Source organism: Amblyraja radiata, chromosome 33 (genome assembly GCF_010909765.2).
Source record: "Amblyraja radiata isolate CabotCenter1 chromosome 33, sAmbRad1.1.pri, whole genome shotgun sequence".
NCBI classification, from domain to species: Eukaryota; Metazoa; Chordata; class Chondrichthyes; order Rajiformes; family Rajidae; genus Amblyraja; species Amblyraja radiata.
Genome location: NC_045988.1, coordinates 28,981,902 through 28,997,517, shown reverse-complemented (window position 1 = coordinate 28,997,517; position 15,616 = coordinate 28,981,902). Strand labels below are relative to the sequence as shown.

The 15,616-nt window shown below is 44.0% G+C and overlaps 1 protein-coding gene across 4 annotated transcripts in view; it reads right to left on the bottom strand.

Moving 5' to 3' along the window:
- The window catches only part of arhgap32 (Rho GTPase activating protein 32), a 539,690-nt gene that overhangs the window by 447,542 nt on the left and 76,532 nt on the right, over positions 1–15,616 (bottom strand). The window lies entirely within an intron of this gene.

The window sequence follows — 15,616 nt, the reverse complement described above, 5'->3', positions numbered from 1 at the left end:
TGCCCTCTGTGGCAGGGAATTCCATAAATTCACAACACTTTGGGTGAAAACTTTTTTTCTCACCTCAGTCTTAAATGACCTCCCCTTTATTCTAAGACTGTGGCCCCTGGTTCTGGACTCGCCCAACATTGGGAACATTTTTCCTGCATCTAGCTTGTCCAGTCCTTTTATAATTTTATATGTTTCTATAAGATCCCCCTCATCCTTCTAAACTCCAGTGAATACAAGAATATCAATTTCTCTACATCTGCGAGACCAAGTGCAGGCTCGGTGATCGCTTCGCCCAACACCTGCGCTCAGTTCGTACTAACCAACCTGAACTCCCGGTTGCTCAGCACTTATAGAAACATAGAAACATAGAAAATAGGTGCAGGAGTAGGCCATTCGGCCCTTCGAGCCTGCACCGCCATTCAATATGATCATGGCTGATCATCCAACTCAGTATCCTGTACCTGCCTACTCTCCATACCCCCTGATCCCTTTAGCCACAAGGGCCACATCTAACTCCCTCTTAAATATAGCCAATGAACTGGCCTCAACTACCTTCTGCGGGAGAGAATTCCACAGATTCACCACTCTCTGTGTGAAAAAAGTTTTCCTCATCTCGGTCCTAAAAGATTTCCCCTTTATCCTTAAACTGTGACCCCTTGTTCTGGACTTCCCCAACATCGGGAACAATCTTCCTGCATCTAGCCTGTCCAACACCTTAAGAATTTTGTACGTTTCTATAAGATCCCCCCTCAATCTTCTAAATTCTAGCGAGTACAAACCGAGTCTATCCAGTCTTTCTTCATATGAAAGTCCTGACATCCCAGGAATCAGTCTGGTGAACCTTCTCTGTACTCCCTCTATGGCAAGAATGTCTTTCCTCAGATTAGGACTTGAACTCCCACTCCCATTCCCAACCTGACCTTTCTGTCCTGTGCCTCCTCCCATTGCCAGAGTGAGGCCCAATGCAAATTAGAGGAACAGCACCTCATATTTCGCTTAAGTAGTTTACACCCCAGTGAAATGAACAATGACTTCTCTAACTTTAGATAGCCCTTGCTTTCTCCCTCCTTCCCCACTCCAGCTCTCCCACAAAGCCTACTGTCTCCGCCTCTTCATTTCTTTTTCCCTCCTCTCCCCGACATCAGTCTGAAGAAGGGTCTCGACCAGAAACCTCGCCTATTCCTTCTCTCCATAGATGCTGCCTCACCTGCTGAGTTTCTCCAGCATTTGTCTACCTTCGATTTTTCCAGCATCTGCAGTTCTTTCTTAGACAAGTTATTTCAAATATCCTTCAAGCTCCCTTTTCAACTATTGAATCTGCATCCATTCCTGATAGTGTATCCCAGACCATATGAACATCCATCCCCCAGTCACTTTTGTTAATAGTTTTCATTCAATTTAATTCTTGACTTCTACTATTAGGAACAGTTTCTCTCCATCACCCTTGTCAAGAATCCTGATGACTTTAAATATCTTCAACCCAAGTTTATCCAATCATTCCATGTGATTATTTATGCTGTGATCTGACTCGTCCGTGGGTCAGCTATTTCAATTCAGGAATGTCCCCAAATGATTGTGGGGACGCTTTTTCACTCTTTACCTTTTATTGCTTTGATGTGTTAAGATTAGCATGACCATATAAAGCAATGGTTAGGTGAAAACTGGACGACTGTGTATAATTCTGGTTGCCACGCTATGGGAAGAAAGTGGTTGCAGTGGAGTGGATGCAGAGGAACTTCACAAGGATGTTGCTTACGATGGAGTGTTTCATCTATAAAGGAAAGACTGGATAAGCCGAGCTAATTATCTTTGAAGCAAAGCAGGTTCAAGGGGGATCTGATTGAGATATGTAAAATGAGGAGGAGCAGAGAAAACTGTTCCCATTAGCAGGTCTACAACCAGAGGCCGCATGTTTCATGTAAGCAGTAAGAGAATTAGAAGGGTCCGAGGAAGAATTTCTTACACCAAGAAAATGGGTTGAAATATTGAATATATAACTGAGAGATTGAATACACATGGTTTTCATAATATTTAGATAGATGAGAACTTAAAAACACCATGGCAAAAGCGGCAGAAAATTACATTTCATTGCATGAGTATTTGATGACTTGCATGGATATGGTTGATGGGCTCATTGGACTAAGACTCTGGGATGCTGTTGCCGTTTCAGTAAACATTTAAGATGCATCCTATTCTACTGGTATAGTCACATGTCCAGACCGGTTCAAACAATCAATGTTCTTCACAAAAGGTTATGCAAAGTTAAGGATATGAAAAGTTTGTGCAAATTAAAATCCAGAGATTCATCAGCTGAATTCTCAACAAAAACTGCATATACAATAATCTGAAGGTAGGCAATTTATGGTGATGGTGACAGCAGTAGGTGATAAAGTAGGGTGACCAAAGGACTAAATCTACCAGCAAACCATTTTACATAATACATCATCCTAAAGCTCATTTTATCCAACTAAGTACTTCTGAAGTCCAATCATTGATGCCAGGTAGGATACGAGGCCTGGAATAAAATTGGACAGAAAACATAATACAGACATACAACCATATTCCTAAGTGACAATGGTGGAGAGGTTATAGAGGTATTTTTAAGACTTTTTTTTCATAAAAGGCTTTCACTGCATGTTAAATTTATGTAAATTTTAAGAGGTTCACCTGTACGCAATCAAAAATGCATTCTAACAAATTTGCCCCGTGTAACAGTGTTCCTTAATTCATCAATTATATTATAACCGCATTATAGAATTTGGCATTGTTTTGGTAAAACCAGCAACCAATAAGCATTCTCTTGAGGAAGTATCAGGCAAAAGTGACAGCAGATTTTTACAAAAACCTAAGTTTGGCAGGATCATGCTGATTAAAATCAATGCTGTAACAAAAGTAAAGACCTCCGCACACATTTGTGCAAGGGAAATGCTTAAGCAAGATCTTCCCTCAGAGCCAACTTTTCGTTGCCAATTAAATGCAGGCAGATGCAAGCATGCAAGATTTTATATCCCACAACAAGTGGTTGGACCAAGTGCTCGGAAGTGCAGAGGAAGTGATTCAAAGACAGCCTTGTGTTTATTCCTCCTGGGAGTCATGTTATGATTATGTTAAATAAACTTAGATTTTGGCTACATTGTGCGTACATTCCAGTCCAGTTAAAAATTGCAAGTTAATGTGTTAGGTTTTCACTGCCACCCAGAGTACGACTGTCCACTGATTCCACTCTGCAGCAACACACCATTTTCTCACATTACTCACTGATCATTCAACAGTAAGGAATCCTATTTTCCCTCTTTTTATTTCCTCTGCTTTAGAAAAGAACCAAAGAACTGCACTTATCAATAATGAATGTCATTGTTGAAAATGTGGCAAATTATTTCAACACAGGAACCAAGTATTATCTGGATAGTGAAAGAGCAGCAACAGGAGAGATCAAGGGGTTCATGTCTGCAGATCATGAAAATTCAGTGTCAAGTACAAATAGTCAGCAAAAAAGTCACTGTTAACATTTGTACCTCCAAGACAAGTGATGAGAATCTGCTGTCATTAAGGGGATGAGTTTCTCTAGGTCTCTCTGTGGGTTCTGAGGGGAATAATGAATCTAATGTGGGATTAAGAGGTTCGGCCAGTGGTACAGCTAGTTAAGGTTGATAGGCATGGAATATGGCTATTTGGATTGCTCTATGCACTTTGCTTGGTCACCATGTGCTCTTGTTGAAAAAAACTCAATGGCTTAGGAGTCAAGTAACATGAGTTTTAGGAGTCCAGATTCAGGCATATAGTTATGTGACTCACATATTGGAACTATGAAAACTTGATCATTCTTGATGCTGGGGACGTTGACCGGGGAGAGGAAGACAATAATGTATCCCTTATGCTGTCAATGTAATGAGCACAATACGCAGGCACCAGTCTATTACAGGTCCACCACTGTTTTTCCAGCACCCTTGGTTCCAGAACCTTGCCAGATTATTGTTTTGCCAGGCCAACCGAGCTCAAGCAATAATGATACCATATACCTCTGACCTACTAAAGACCCTCCCGTTTCTCTAAAGCTCCATGGACTGCGAAAAACTAAAAACAATAACCAAATGTTAAATGCAAATTAAATTTATGGCAAAAATTGTATTTCTTGGACGGGTAGCCCGGGCACCGGTTAACAAGTTGTCCTCGGAAGTCCCAATGAGGGTGGGACTGGTGGCCGCCTGCGGGGTCGAGGAGCCACTTTCCTGGCAGGAATGCCGGTGTTGACCCATGCCAACCCAAGATTTGCCTAATCTACCAAAAATGTGGTGGGCTGGCACGGCTGTCGGGCCTCTCAGAGGGGCCGAACGGTACCGGAATGGTCCGCCTCCATCAGGGGATTGAGATAACGACCTGCAAAGTCGGCCTCTGAAGAATGGTCTCGAGCTGGAACGTCACCCATTCCTTCTCTCCAGTGAAGCTGCCTGTCCCGCTGAGTTACTCCTGCTTTTTGTCTATCTTCGGTTTAAACCAGTATCTGCAGTTCCTTCCTACACAAGTCAGCCTCAGAAGGCAGCTATGGAAACGGATCCGCTGGCTCCAGCCGGGCCATATTTCCAGAGCCCGGCCGCCTCCCACAATACATAAATACAATCAAGTAAAACTCAAGTACAATAGACAGAGCAAAGGGGAAGGTTCATAGAACCTAATCGTCAGAAGCAGCTGCCATGTAGCAGTAGCAGATACAAGATCTGGCACAAGAATCAACAGCAGGTTTGAAAGCATTATTACTTTATCATCTGCATCCCAGAGATTGATGACTGAGATAGGACTAATTGTGGCTCTGGAGTGGAGGCAAAAATGTAAGCGTTTTCATCTATAGATTGGATACAGTTGGGAACACAAAAAGGTAAGCAGTATTGGAGGGAAACGTTGGAGCGATAACAGTCTTGCTTAATCACTGTGTACAGTGGGATTGGGTCTTTCGTGGATCCATCAGTGAGGATCATGGCCTGTATGTCATGGAGCAGAACGATGCAATTACAACAAATGTTTGAGGACAGCGAAATACGAGGGATCACACTAAGATGATTTGAGTCAAAGGCTGATTTGAGGTGAAATATTCCTATGTAAAATTGTAAAACAATCCATGGCTGATACTGCTGTGGCCGGTAGCGCTATGTATAAAGCCTCATAGCGCTGTGGCCGGTAGCACTATGTTCAATGGCTGATAGCGCTGCAGTCAACAGCACTTTGTTTAAAACTTTACGCGCCAAGCTGGTAGCGCTGTGTGTGTTGCCTTGCACGCCAAGTCTGTGGCCAATAGCACTTTGTTTCCAAAGGGGGGCTCGCTCGCCCCTACCATTGGTTGCAGTTTGAATTTGGAAGCGGCGTTATTGGCCAGGACTTAAAGGCAGTTATTTTCAACGGCAGACTCCTGCCGGTATAAAGGTAAGCCAGGAGTTATTTCTTGTACGAGAGGGGTTCACTGACGGGCTGGGGCGCGATCAACACCGCGGACGGAGGCAGAGAGAGGAAGGTGTGCTGCTGTAAAACAGGCCCTGCGCATACCCAGACAAATATTGTTTTTGTTCTCTCTCTTGCCAATAAATCTGATTTGCAACTAAACAGACGAGTGAGCTTTTTTCTGTTCTACTGCCAGCTCCTTGAACCTGTTCCCTTGTAACAAGCCTTTGCAACAAAACGACCAGAATATAAAGCAGACAGGTTTTGCAATAGACCTAGTTTAAAGCACTATGCATCTTCTGTTCTGGGGAGAGCATTTTCAAGAGGCCTTGGGTGGAATTGTCACATATTGACCAGCACATTACCAGACTTTAGGGCGACACGTTGGCGCAGCGGTAGAGTTGATGCCTTACTGAGTTTTCAGCGCCAGAGAGCCGGGTTCGATCCTTCAAGCGTTATGTTATCATGAGAATTATGTAAACTGGGTTTGTATTTCCTGCACTGAGCGTTAACGAACAATTTGATCATTTCTAGAATTCTTAAAAGGATAAAGTAGAGGGCAACATTTTGGACAGCAGTTCAGGAAAATAGTCTTAAAATCTGGAGCAGGATTCTACATAAACCTTGGATCCAATTTATAATTTAAATATTCTGCTAAAATATAGGTCTAAATTAGATTGAGATGCAGCTTAACACAATTTAACAAAACAAGACAGGTTCAAAGAAAAGTCCCAATCCCATCAATCTGAAGAAGGGACCAGAAGCAAAACATCACCTGTTCATTGACCTGCTGAGTTCCTCCAGCACATTGTGTTTTGCAGAACAAATGGCCTACTGTTGTTTCCATGTTTTATTGTCAGAGTTAATTGTGAACCATTGCTAAACTATTCTTTAAAATTCATTCTCTTATTTAAGTTCAACTATCACTACTGGCTGAATGCCATTAAATTGCAAAGCAGATTAAGGAAAAATAACATCCAGATATCCTTAAGTGGCTTTTTCACGGGGCGACTTGACGCAAGAGTGAACCAGAGTTTAACATCGTGGGAACCTCGTGCGATAACAGTACGACATTCGTGGACCACCGTGGCGCTAACGGCAGGTAGTCGTGTAACTTGGTCACTCGGGAGAAAATTCAAGAAAGTTTGAATTTCTCCAAGAGTGACTTGTACACTTGTGGTTGAGCATTGCAACATTGTATGAACATAGTGGCCAGTGCGATATCCGTGCGATATCCGTAATAACTCTTGCGGATACCGTGGGAACTCCTGCGAACGGTGAGTAACTGAGCAGTTTGATTGTCAGTGCTTGTTTTACCTCATTGTTAAATAAATATATTTTTTACTATCAGATTGATGTCTGCAATTCTTCATTAACACATCACTACAAGATGAATGTCTCTAATGTTATAATCCCTCTCATGCTGAAACAAAATAGTTGAAGGGAGGTGAAATAATCACATTTTCATTCTTTTTCATTGTTGAGTGTTCAGGTACCTCACTTGCTGAGCTATTTTACTCCAGCAGTTTGTGTCTCTTTTTGTCTAAAGCAGTTTCTAAGACTGTAGGAACTCCGCGGGCCAGGCAGCATCTACGGAGGGAAATGGACATGCGACCCTTTCTTCAGGCTGCCTTATCTCTCTCCCCCACCCCCCCTCCCCCCTACTCCCACCCACACACACAAATGCCGGAGAAACTCAGTGGGTGCAGCAGCATCTATGGAACGAAGGAAATAGGCAACGTTTCGGCTCGAAACGTTGCCTACTTCCTTCGCTCCATAGATGCTGCTGCACCCGCTGAGTTTCTCCAGCATTATTGTGTACCTTCGATTTTCCAGCATCTGCAGTTCCTTCTTAAACACAAATGCACGAGTTCCTCCAGCATTTCGTGTTTTGCTCAGTATTCCAGCATCCGCTGTCTCCCGCGTCTCCAATAAAACAAAACTACTGTCAAAAGGGTGAAGAATAGGGGCAGAGATAGATACATTCCTGATTAGTGCGGCTGTCAGGAGGTTATGGGGAGAAGGCAAGAGAATGTGGTTGAGAGGGAGAGATAGATCAGCCGCGATTGAATGGCGGAGTGGACTTAATGGACCGAATGGCCTAATTTTGCTCCTATAACTAACAAAGATAGTAATTGTTAGGGAAATGTAGTTATTAAAGACGAGGGGGAGCAGAAATGGGCAGTCTGGGATGGCTCGCGAGATACTTGCATAGAGGCACAAACGTTAAAGAAAGGGCAGATAAACAGAGAGGGGGGGGGGTACTTCCCTCAGTGCCCATCTGTTACCATTAATTGGACAGTTCGGTCTGTGAAACGCAACACGCCAGCCCCGACATCCAGCCCGGTGGTCAGTCCTTTGAAGATAGACACCAGTTGCTTGGAGCAACTCAGCCGGACAGGCAGCAAATCTGGAGAGAAGGAACGGGTGGCGTTTCGGGTCGAGAGCCTTCTTCAGACTGAGGTCAATCCCGTGCTTGGATAACAGGAGTCCCAGCCAACACGACAATCGCCCGCTGCACAGTCTCGGAGCTTCCACTGCGAAAACGGTGCCTACATTTGAGCACTTATGTAACTGAACCATCCTAACACCAACCACAGAGCATTCCTGAACTACTACCTACCTCATTCGAGACCCTCGGACCATCTTCCCCCCTTAGATCGTATACTCACTTGCTTTATCGAGTTACAGTGTGGAAACCGGCCCTTCGGCTCAACTTGCCCATACCGGCCAAAATGTCCCATCGAAACTAGTCCCATCTGCCTGCGTCTGGTCCATATCCCTCCCAACCTGTCTTATCCATGTACCTGTCTAAATGTTTCTTAAATGTAGGGATGGACCCAGCCTCAACTACCTCCTCTGGCAGCTTGTTCCATACACCCACCACACTTTGTGCGAAAATGTTACCCCTCACTCAGATTCCTATTAGATCTTCCCCCCTCACCTTGAACCTATGCCCTCTGGTCCTCGAATCCCCTCTGTGGGCAAAGGACATATATTACCCTGGACTCTGTCTATTTCCCTGCCTGTTCGTCTCATGGTTTTGTACACCTCTCAGCCTCTGTCCCCAGTGCGGAGTTAAGGGCTTGTTTATGGGCGCCCTGGGCTGAGAACTCTGGAGGATGGGTTTTAGACTTTATCGGGAATCGAGATAGACCCCGTAATGCAGGAGCAAAGAATCGCAGACGCTAATCTGCATTGGAAAGACACAATATGCGGGAGTAACTCAGCGCTGAAGAAGAGTCCCGACCCGAAACATCATCTATCCATGTTGTCTAGCGATGCTGCCTGACCCGCTGAGTTGCTCCAGCGCTTTGTGTCTTTCCACTAGACCTGTAATAAGTCTCGGCTGGGTGTTTACTGGGATCTCTGGTGTTTAATAGACGTCCTGATGTTGTTTTTGATCGGGTTTACTACTGACAGTATTTAATCAGATCCATATTAAATAATTTCCCCTTCACCTTAAACCTATGTAATCTGGTCCTCGATTCGCCTACTCTGGGCAAGAGACTGTGCATCTACCCGATCGATTCCTCGCATGATTTTAAACATTATCTTGCACACAGCGTTGTTCCCTTCACCATGTATATACCATTTATGGCTCGATTGCTACTATTTATTGTCTGTCTACTGACGTTTGAAAGTTTCACCTCTCAGTAGATAATAAAATAAGACAACCATCACGGTCAATGTGAGACAAAGTCTTTATTCCTATTTGACAAAATAAAAAGACGACTTCTTGCACATATTGAGAGAAGGTGCATCACACCAAACAACATTTGTCTAAAAAAAAACAGATTATTCTTCAGCTCATTAAAGAGCTCGGGTGAAATTCTGACAAAGTTTGTGAATGCACTTTTATCCTCTTCGCACAGCACTTTAAGCAGCTGATCATATTGTCCAAATTGAGGTCTCCGTTGAAAGATGGGCTTCACCCAGTGAGACTTCCTCTTAATTCTCTTTTTAATTAATCTCACCCTTCTGCCTTCACGCAAGCGTTCTCAATGCACATAGTGGGCTGCTGCATACAGCGCGTCAATGAAAATAACCACCATCCTGTACTCGAAAATACTCAGTATAGGCATGTCTCCAAATGAGCCAATTCAACCAAGGGAGGAATATAGTGTGTGAAAAAAACCAATATAGTGTGTGAAAACAAAGTAACATAATTTGTGCCACGTGATTAACAACACTACAGCTCACGATGTTCATTCAAGATTAACGGGAAAGCTCGGGAGACTGACAAGTCACTCGCACAAATAACAGAAATGCCGAGTATCGTGGGAACTCTTTATCTACCCCCCGTTATATCGTGCGAAACTCGTGCTGGACCACGACCACTTCACTCTGGTGACATCTTGCGTCAACTCGCCCCGTGAAAAAGCCCCATTAGACTCTGGCTCTGACAGCTGTTCCAAAACAATATAAATCTAATATGTGAATAACTAGTAACCTCGAGTACAAAATGGCAACTCAAATTTTACTGTACCTTAATTGGTACATGTGACAAGAAACTGACCTTGAAAATTAACACGCACATTACCACCTCTTCAATTATTGCAAAACTCTGATAATCCATTGACCAAATATTCAGAAATCCCAATGATTCAATACCTGGCTGAGCAGGTGATGTTTCCTGCACTCTTGTTAAACCCATCGGAACACCGTTTCCCATATTCCCCTTCATTTTATAAGATGCACCAGAAATTGCATTATACTGAACAATATTAAAAATAAATCAAATTAAATGTATTTTGTGGTATTAACAGGAATAACATTTAATAGTCTAGAATGTCAGCCAGCCCAGTACCAAAGAGCTTTAAGGGCCTGTCCCACCAGCATGCGATTCCTGGGATGTCAGGACTTTCATATGAAGAAAGACCGCATAGACTCGGCTTGTACTCGCTAGAATTTAGAAGATTGAGGGGGGATCTTATAGAAACTTACAAAATTCTTAAGGGGTTGGACAGGCTAGATGCAGGAAGATTGTTCCCGATGTTGGGGAAGTCCAGGACAAGGGGTCACAGTTTAAGGATAAAGGGGAAATCCTTTAGGACCGAGATGAGAAAAACATTTTTCACACAGAGTGGTGAATCTCTGGAACTCCCTACCACAGAAGATAGTTGAGGCCAGTTCATTGGCTATATTTAAGAGGGAGTTAGATGTGGCCCTTGTGGCTAAAGGGATCAGGGGGTATGGAGAGAGGGCAGGTACAGGATACTGAGTTGGATGATCAGCCATGATCATATTGAATGGCGGTGCAGGCTCGAAGGGCCGAATGGCCTACTCTTGCACCTATTTTCTATGTTTCTATGATTACATGCGTCTAGTGCGACCAAACGTGGTCGCTTGGGGCGACGGCCTCGCGGGGCCGGTCCCCATTCGAACCACGGAGGCGTATGGAGTTGTGCGGGGCTGGTCCCGACATCATACTCACCAATCAGCTGAGCAGGAGGCGGGCCGACTGAATTTGGACGTCGCACGGCGTCGGACGGTGCCTTCATCACGCAACGGCACGCCGGGCGGTGACGTCATCGCGCAACGCCACGCGCTAGGCGTACGCCGTCAAGACGCTGCGTACGCCGTCGAGGCGCTGCGTACGGCCTCAATGCGGCTGCGGGCCGACAGGCCTTTGTCGCGCGGGATTTTCGGACAGTGCAAGATTTTTGGAGCCCTCTATCGGGACCAGCCCCACACAACTCCATACGCCTCTGCCGATCAAAGTGGGAACGGCCCCCGCGAGGCCGTACGCCTCAAGCCACCACGTTTGGTCGCGCTAGACGCATGCTATCGCATGCTGGTGGGACAGGCCCTTTATGGGGCCTTTTCACGGGGCGAGTTGACGCAAAATGTCACCAGAGTGAAGAGGTCGTGGTCCAGCACGAGTCTCGCACGATATAACGGGGGTAGATAAAGAGTTCCCACGGTACTCGGCATTTCTGTTATTTGTGCGAGTGACTTGTCCGTTTCCCGAGCTTCGCGTTAAATCTTGAATGAACATCGTGAATTACACGTGACACAAATGGTGTAACTTTTTTTTTCACACACTATATATATCCTCCCTTGGTTGAATTGGATCATTTGGAGACATATTTTACTGTGTATGTGGGAGACACAGATGGACTGAGCACAGTACCTCGGTCTTACTGTGTGTGGGAGAGGGGGAGAAAGAGACGTGCACTCACAGAGGCAGAGTCTCTCAGCTTGTGTAAGAGGGAGGGAGAGAGAGAGAGAGAGGCACACACAAGGTGGATGTGAAATCTCACCTGCCTGTTTCAGTGACAGACACCCGCCGCCAGTAAATGAAGACACCCCCATCTGTCTCCCCCTCCTCTCCCTCGACTCCCCCACCTTTCCCTCCCAACTCCAGTCCCGTCCCGACCCCCTGGGAAACTGAATAGAGCAACAATATAGATATAGAAACTGAAACAATATAGAAACTGAATAGCGCAACATGGCAAAAACATCTCTGACACGCTTTACCCCCTTTCTTTGAGATTTTCTGGGAGCCATCTCTGCAAGTGTTCCTGTTAAAAAGATTATCCAACAATGACAATTAGGTGGGACGTCCTCGAAGGACACATGTTCCCTTGTCGATATTTTTACTCACCTTCTGTCCCCTCTGTCCAGCTTCCGGGTTTACCGTTCGCAGGAGTTCCCACGCGCTATATCTCTAAAATCTGAAGTTAGGTAATGTCTAAAGGAACTGCAGACGCTGGTTAATGCTGGTTAATACGCACAGAAGGACACAAAATGTTGGTGTAACTCAGCAGGTAAGTCAGATCTGGGAAGAAAAACATAAAAAGCTGGAGTAAGTCAGCGGGTCAGGCAGCATCTCTGGAGAAAAAGAATAGGTGACAATTCGAATCGGAGCCCTTCTTCAGACAGCCTAATCGGAATTGAGTCTGAAGATGTGTCTCGTCCCGAAACATCAGCTTTTTTTCTCCAGAGATGCTGCTTGACTCGCTGAGTTACTCCAGCTTTTTGTGTCTGTCTTCGGTTTAAACCAGCATGTGCAGTTCACTCCTTACACGGGTCTCTGTACAACATTGATTGGTAGCGTTCCGGACCCCTGGACCTGAGGACTCCGACCTGTATCTCTCAAAGAAGTACATGTGAAAAATTTCTCACGCACCATAAAAATGCGTAACCTTTCAGTAAAGTCCCTTTTAAAGTCCCTTTTAAAGATTATAGTTATTTTCTTGAATCTCATTAACATAACTCATGAATAAGTTGGTGTCCATATGCGGTTGCAAATCTTTATTTTTATTTATTTTTTAAATTCAATCCCACAGAAGATCATTTTTACTCACCTTCTGTCCCCTCTGTCCAGCTTCCGGGTTCACCGTTCGCAGGAGTTCCTACGGTACCCGCAAGAGTTATTACGGATATCGCACTGGCCACTACGTTCATATAATGTTGCAATACTCAACCACAAGTGTACAAGTCAATCTTGGAGAAATTCAAACTTTCTTGAATTTTCTCCCGAGTGACCAAGTTACACGACTACCTGCCGTTAGCGCTACGGTGGTCCACGGTGGTCCACGAATGCCGTACTGTTATCGCACGAGGTTCCCACGATGTTAAACTCCGGTTAACTCTTGCGTCAAGTCGCCCCGTGAAAAGGCCGCTTTACTGTGTAACACCTGTACACATGTTAACCTTCCGTCGCACATTCCTCAGCATAGTTCAGATCTCCAGACACTTCCAAGGAAACAGAGAATTTCAGTGAGAGGAGCCGGAGATGCACAACATATTCATCTTCATGTTTAAATTTGGAATGCTGACGCATCCGCTCAATTTGAGCAAAAGAACCGAACCCTGAAGCTTAAACTGATAACAAGTTTCTCCCAAGTTGCAGGTGCACAACTTATGCACACCCGTACATACGAACGAAGGTTCAGGAAATCAGCAGGATGGATTTACCAGCAGCTGCAGGATTGCAAGTATTTCCTGCCTTCTAGGAACTCAGTTTTACGTTACAAACAGTTCACAGGAAACTTGCCATTACCCGGAAACAATCTCAACATTACAAAACTAAACCTGCTGTTTCTGACGTTTTGCTTTCTCATATTTGCGAGCAGTAGTACATCGTATTTGTCTTAAAAACCATAGATCAGTTCAGAAGCCAACGAGGAACTATAAATGGACAGTGCTAGTTGAATCTGAGAGCTTGAAAGGTATTCTGGAAGTGAAAATAAAGAGAACTGCTATTGCTCGGTCAACACACAGCAATTTCTATTAATAAATCCACTGGCAAAATTAACAACCATAGTAGTTGCCAGCAGCAGGTTAGTTATAAAATCTTCTACAGCTAAACAGATGCAAAATTAGCAAAGCATTATAATTGTAGCTAGTATCAAAATATGACCAACACCAATGAAATTGTTCAGATCAATAGCTTAATGAAATGAGCAAACTTTATTTATTAGCCCGTACTACGCAATTAACCAATCCATTGCATGAAAAACAAAGGTATAGTGCATGTCTGTTTGGATGTGTGTGTTGTGATAATTACAGTCATTTTTGGTATGCCAATAATGCTGCTCTTTTGATCTTTTGGATAACCTTGACATTTTGGACTCGTGACTTTTGGTTAAAATTGAAATCTTGGAGACAACTGGATAAACAACCATCTTGGTATTGGTTTATTACGTCACCTGTACCAAGATACAGTGTTAAGCTTTGTTCGCAGGCTGTCCATTGAAGATGAAGAGATAAATAGTTTGAAGATGGCAAAAACACCCTGTTTTCAATTATTAGTAATTTTTGATAAATGCAGATTTCGATGAACTCACCATGTAAAAATAGCTTTGTCCACTGAGATATGTGGGGACCCACCAGTGCCCCCGCCTACAGTTACTTTACTGTGGAACTCTGGACAGGTTTGGATGATTCACATGCAAAGTTTCACTTCCTCACCAGCACGAGTTAGTAATTGTAGTTCAAATATTCAAGCCTTCACATTCAGACCCAAAACAATGCTTCGAACTGAAAGAGTTCAGCTTCAAAACGTTTTCCCACCACTGCAGAATAAGTGATTGCGAAGCTGAACTGTGAATCACTGAGAGTTGGCAGTGAATTAAAGCAGCAATCTGCACAACAGACTGTCAGCACAGGCACTGATTCTGTTAAAAGGGGAATTCTGTAAATCCCATTACCATTAATAGATTTCATACAGCTCTCGCAAATGAAAATGTCACACATATATCCTCAGTGGGATCCATTCCACCTGATAAAGCCAGGAGACAAGCATCTGAACTGTCCCTGTGCTAACTGCTGGCTATCCACAATCAACCATTATAGTTTTCAGCAATACTGTGCATCTTAGATACCTGGTTGGGTTTGATGATATTCTGGGTGATAAATTGAGATTCCATCGCATTACCAATAATACCTTCTTCCAAACACAGACTATTAACATGATACCTCTACTCGCAAATATAACAATCCTTTTGCCTTCATAGTAGAGAGGTCCAATGTTCAGTCCACAGTCTAGATTCAGCTACAAGTTCTCATTAGCCAGCCCCTGACACAGCAGCCAATTTACAATGCATTCACTCACTTTATTTCCTGCTGCTGGGTTCAGCTGTTGAGCTTTCCAGGCCAGATTTTAAACAGTCAGATCCCTCGCTTGTGGCCTTGACCCAAGAAGGTGAGGGAAATAGCCATTTTACAGCATTCACAGTGCTGCCTCTGCCTATTCTCTCAACATAATGCAGAACACGACAGCAGAGAATATCAGTGGAGAACAGCACCAAACCATTAGAGGACAGATGCACAAGAGCATGGCGAGAGTACAGATCAGTTGTTATTTATCAGAACTAACAAACCCTGCTTCAAATCAATGGAGTTATAGTCATAGAGTGAAACAGCATGGAAACAAACGCTGCTTCCCACCTTGTCCATGCCAACCAAGTTGTCATTCTGGACTAGACCCATTTGCATGCTTCTGACCCATAATCCTCAAAAGCCATCCAACCTAGACATCTGTCCAAACGTCTTTTGAAAGTCATAATTGAATTTGTCTATAGCTTCCTCTGGCAGATCATTCCAGATACTGGAGATCCAATGAAAAAGTTGCCTCCGTAGGTCCCTCCAAAATCCCTCCTCTCTCACTTTATATATGCCCTCTAATTTGATATATGCTTTATACATGCCCTCTCCCATAGGAAAAAGTCTGACCGTTCACTCG